The sequence below is a fragment of the Penicillium chrysogenum genome (assembly GCF_028827035.1).
Source record: "Penicillium chrysogenum strain IBT 35668 chromosome Unknown utg000002l_segment0_segment0, whole genome shotgun sequence".
Lineage (NCBI taxonomy): Eukaryota > Fungi > Ascomycota > Eurotiomycetes > Eurotiales > Aspergillaceae > Penicillium > Penicillium chrysogenum.
In genome coordinates, this window is record NW_026622750.1 from 3,860,953 (window position 1) to 3,866,952 (window position 6,000).

The window sequence follows — 6,000 nt, forward strand, 5'->3', positions numbered from 1 at the left end:
TGGCCGGTACGGATGCTGTACGCACCCACTTGCGCCGTGGGTGTGCTGAAGCTAAAGTCCAACATGACGTACGGTAGCTGTCCTGGACTTACTGCGCGGGACTAGCAATATTAAATAGAGACCAAGTATTCTATAATAACTGGAACGGCGCTACGAGTTTTCCAGTACACCATAATGCGACCGCGGTCACCGTTGTTGATCTTTGAGGCTAGGCCATTTGTATCGCTCTCGGCATCAACGGGATAAGGATTATGCTGGCAGGAAGCAGAATTGGAGGCAGGAGGCGGTGAAGCCTCATTATGAGAATGGCCATGTCCGTACCAGGTCGACTCCGAATTAGAAGGCGTAGCGTACATGTTCAAAGCACGACTGTGCTGATGTTGATTTCACCGTGATCATTCTTACCACCTTACCACCTTCACCACCTTCACCACCTTCACTGTCGCTGAGTCCTGAATGGGAACCGCTCTTAGGCTTAGATTGACTTCCATCTCGTATAAACTGAATCTAGAATTTTAGCATTAAAATGTGTCCCAGAGTCTAGTTGGAGAAATAAGTGGTCTTGAAATGGAGCATCGGCCTGATGTATCAAGATTAATCCCAGATAAATATTGCGAGGTATTTTATTAATGAGGTGTCAACTCAAGTATCATTTGAAAAACGCGAGAATTCAGCTGTCCTAGGTATGACTATCGCTCTTTTTTCCGGGGAACCTACCACTCGTTGCGAGGGAAGAAGAGAGTTCGAACCCACGGCATGCCTATGGAGATAACGGAGGATAAAACAGTGTATAATAAAGACCCCGATCAAGGCAACACTGCCTCCAAAAACGCTGCTGAGTATAAGTACTGTGCCCTGCTTTGAAAGCCTTGCCGATAGATTACTACCATAGAGTGCTGTATCATGCCATTCATGATCTGAGGTTTTTGTGGCTGATGTTGGTCCAGAAATCGACGAATTAGTTTGAGAGGTAGCCGCCGTTCCTGTCAACGCCCTCGACAAGGTTTGGCTTCCATCGTTAGGAGTCAGAGATAAGTGATGCCCAGTCGTCCCAGTGATACGACTAGCAGCGTCAGACCACTCTGTGCCAGAAGCTCCGTCGCTTTTGGACACCCTGCTCTGTCCGGTTTCTCTGATCTCGGAAGCTTCGGTATGTATTTGGCTAGTCGAATGATACAGGGACTCCACGAAAGGTCCCGACGAGTCCTCAGAGTGCGGTGTTTCCAAACTAGCCCATACTTGAGAGGTACGATTGAATGCAAACGGCGAAAAGGTGGCTCTTGTGGTCACGTTCTGAAGCAAGTCGGTAGTGTTATTCTTTGAATTCTCAATCGGAAAGAGACTATGGTCATCAGAACCGGTGCTGGTATATGATCCTCTTATGGCACCGCTTATGGAATCTTTTTCGGTAATTGCTCCATTGTGCTTGGGTTCCGTCGTAAGCTCATCACCAGGGGCGCTGACTGGAGAACTGGAGTGTAATAGCAAATCACAGTATGATGGTCGATTCAAGGCCGACAAAGGGAATTGCTTCGAGACTGGTGTAACGTCAAGCCTTGATCCCTCATCATGTAGTGCCTGGCTTGTCCGAAAACCAATAGTTTGAGAGTACGTTGGCTTTAGTGAAGCCAACGTCGGCTGTAAGTCAATAATCGTCAGCGATGGTGTTCAAAGGCAATACATCGTCTCTGAAGGCTGGGAAAGTATGAGAAAAATCTGGAAAGAGGCATGTATGATACATACGACTGCTGAGCGATAGCTATGACTTTCCATGGCAAGCTGCTTTACAGACTGATTATGCATTGATCAAGCACGGGAAGACCAGACCGTGCCAATAAGATAAGGTGGACTGTTCAATATATTGGGTCTCTGGCAATCGCCGATATAATTCCAAGTTTCCAAGGCTAGGGATTGTGGCAATATAAAAGGCACATAGACTATTATAACAGTTAGTTATGTCTGGTGCTGGCCTTGGAAAATGTCAATTCTGCATGTCAATACCCAGCCGCATATTTTTATTCGCTAGACCGCAATATAAGTCGTAGCAGTAAACATCGTTCAAAGTTCCTACAAATGGTGACCATCGTTGAAGTAATAGATTGGACGATTAGGCCATCGCAGTTGTCCGACATAAATAAGTGCATCCACCGGCCAAGGTAAATTACTAGTTCCATTGCAGCAAATTAGTGGACAATGGCGCCTCCCCTAAGCCGTGTCAAGCGAGAGCAACTCCGTAAGCGTCGCAACAATCTACTACGACGCCACAATGAATTTTGGCTTCTGTATGGGATGAAAAGCTGGCTCATCATGGAACTGCCTGATGGTCAGATTTTTACATACCACTCCCATCCAGATACTCCTCCGCCCTCAAGGGAAGATATGGTAAGACAAAGATTAATATGAGTATTCAGTGATTTGGTGCTGATTGGTGAAAGAAAACACGGCCCAAGCCCACTATTGTTCGAACGCCTCGCGACTATATTTCTGCGACCTCTGCTCAGTCAGTTGGCAGAGACATCCCGGTCTTCTGTGCCCCAGTTCGTCAAAGCCAGAAATGGGAAGCTCTGGCGAATCATTTGAACAATAATCGTCGCATGGTCTCGTAGTAATACAAACCGTTTCATGTTTAGTTAGTTCACCTTGGTGCACAGTGGGATCCGTGGCGCACGTCAAGAAATACCGACCTCAGTACGGTGGTTAAAGCAATGGAACCTGTTCAATATAGAAGCCGGGGTATGACATCTCACTGCATACAACAGGGAGAATCGAGACCAATGTCACCCTTTTATTTCTTTGATTGTTTCTCAAACTTTAAGTCTAGTCACGCCAGGCGTAATGTAGTTAGTCGAAGATGTACCCTTGCTCGAAGATAATCTGCTCATCGCCCTTTTTCTATTCGACAGCCCGAATTGGTCTAGGCCAGAAGTAGATTGGGTACGACGACCCAAAGAGGACAGTAGGGAGGCTAGTTAGGAGCGGACAAGTAAATTTCAGTTGGTTGTAATACTTGTCTTGTTTCCTACGGCCATATTGAGAGCGGATCATAATTCTAGTAAACTTGAGAAGTTTCAGTATTGAGAGGCTCTATTCGGTATATGCAAAGGCCTAACCTATCTATGGGCTGTGATCGGCTGGTTATGGCCACCGATTGATATTGATCTCAACTTGCGCTCTTCTTATTGAGTCTGCCAACTAGGGGATCGAGCGAGGAATAATAGCTCATCTTCTACGACACATTGCAACCGTCACCCTATGTCCAGTTCCCCGATGCTACCTCCGCCTAACGTGCATCCGGCGATGTCGGTGGAGTCGACCGTGTTTCGCGCTTGGATCAAGAGAAACTGTAACATGACATAAGTACTGTAAACGGAACGCTTCAAAGGGGGTTATAATACTTACTGATTGGGTCACTAGAAAGGCGATGGCTTCGCCTCACGCTGTGAGTGGGTAGCGAGCCAGGTGTCTGTGTTGCAGAGAATTGTCAGCGCAAGTCTTCGTGATATCGTAATATATGGGCAGTGTGTACTACCGGCTCTGGTGGGAACATGATTGCCTTTAATGGCCTGGAAGCCTGGTGGATTATTAGCATATCTCGGACTCGGACGGCGAAAGAAAGAGCCATACCACTGGAATGGTAACCAGTAGGACGCCCACAATGAAGAACCCCAGTGCGATCATCTGTAATATTTTTTAGAAACGCTATATGCATCGTGAAGGGGAATGAGGGAAATAGTTCGATGTTATATACCTGACTTTTGTAGGCAGTCTTGCAATACAAATTGTGGTTTTGGGGATATATATAACATGAGGGAGAGAGCTACCGACCCCTGTTGAAGTCACAATCTAAACTCGTTGGCCCGCAGTAATTTGATGCTATCGCCTACTCAGAAACATGAGGAATTTTTGAATTCATCCTACCCACTTAAACGGTACCCCAACCTCAGCCAACCAGGTTCTCACATTTAGCAATGATATATATTTAGGGGAATTCAGCAGCTCACAGGCTACGTATCGCTTCATTAGTTTAGATCATTATTTATAAAACCCCCAAAGGGCTAAAATTCACAACTTAATCACCTCTATGGTCCCGAAAGATTTGCTACATGAGGGTATGTTTGTCACCGAATTTGACAACCGGCGTGCTTACTAATTAGCTAACCACTTCGGACAGGGGTGATGGAAAGCATAATCTCGCTACCCGGATTTTCGGCTCGCTACTTTCCATTTTGCGCTCAACACCAGATTCTGCAGTTCATACAGCGACAACTCGAAACCCATGCCTTCTGCTTCCTTCAGCGTTGGCTTCCATCGGAGTCTCTCGCAGCCGGATGGACTTGCCCAGAGGCCTTAGAGTTGCACAAATTCTTTCGTCTCTTGGAAGTCCATCAAGGAAAAGTCAAGGGCGAATGTTTTCAGTTGACCTAGAGCACGTTGACAGGATGGCGTCGCGTGATTAGTAGCATTCGCCACGCAGCTGTGCACCGCATTCCACACGATCGGAAACCATTCCTTAAGATGGTTCGCGCCGCCATCAAATTTTCGAAATGCATCGCTGGCTTCGAAAGCTCCAAAAGACTTTGTCGCATTCAAAAGTTCGTGAAGACATCGGTTTCAGAGTTCGACCAGCTAAGAGCCCAGCTAAAAAACAATGCCCGCTTACAAATTTCTTTGGGTGAAGCCCACCCCGATCATTTAGCCCGGCGGTTAGTTTTGCTTCCGGAAGCTGTCAAGAGAGTGCTTCAGAGCGTTGAAGACGACTTCGTCTCTAAAGTGAAACAGTTTTTACATGCGGAGTTCAAAAGTACTTAGGGGTCGTCCGCGTATCCTACCTACAACGCCAAGCGCATGGCGAACTGCACCGTCTCGTAAAAAGAGTAGGAATATAAAGAATAAATTCTGAAATTGCTCCTATACTTTCAAGTTCCGTGAAAATGCTCAAGCCACAGATCTAATTCTGTCTAGGTGTCAGGTCACTCAGTCCACTTTCATTCCGAACCCACCTCATCCACTTGTCCTCAGTCATCTGTCTTGAAAGGAGTCAAAGCAACACAAAGCTCTGGAAGTGTCAAAGCCATCGAAGCGAAGACTGCCTAACAGGAGAGACGTTCCACTGCTGCTTCCACTCCTGTTCTGCACTGGTTTCCTCGGCCCGCGATTTGTCAAGAGCCACTCTTAATGAAACGATAGCTCGAATCAAGCGAGGATCCCCAGAAGGGCTGTTTGCCCGGTTGAAATGATACTGCAAAGCCAGGCTTTGAGTTGCGTCCATTGTGGTGCTGACAAGTTGGTGGAAGCTCTCAAAACACTTGCAATAAAAGTCGTTCTCAAGTCCCTGTTGACGGTGCTGCTGTATCCTTTCGGTCTTCAATTCGGACATTGACATTTCGGTCAGTGTTTTGGATTTTCTCAGTCGTGGCCGGGTTGTTTCCAAGGCCATGGTAGATCCGCTCGCCATAGAGATTTGGTGGTCCAGTAAATTTATCTCAGGAAGAGATGGCTTGATTTATAGGGTAGTTGGTATGGTAGTAATAGGGATAGCATCTTTGGCTGTGTCCGTGGATCGACTGTAGATGCTTGAAGTGTTGTCGCGAGAGTAACCGGGAGTTCGATGTTGGAAAGGGTTCATATCGGTCATGGACTGTCCACGTCTCGGCTCTCTGAAACCGACGTACATAGGGAACGGGAGTTACTAGCGTTTTAAGAACGGAAAGTCCATTTCATGGGCGAAACAGTCAATTTGTGCTCTAAGATAGTTTCTGAACGGCTTCCCTCACATTCTCACCACCGTTGACGAACCGCGCACTCTTAGCCGTAGACCAGCACCGGCATAGTGCCAAGCTAGTCTCTAGGAATTTCACCAATGTTCCCAGGCGCCAAGTGTATTGCCATACTAAGGGGTGGTATTATAGAGACGTCGTATGGTTCTTTGACAGCGAGCGAACTTTTGTCTTCGCCCCGCCACCTACTCGCGCTTTCAGATTTCAACTAACGAGGGCGACC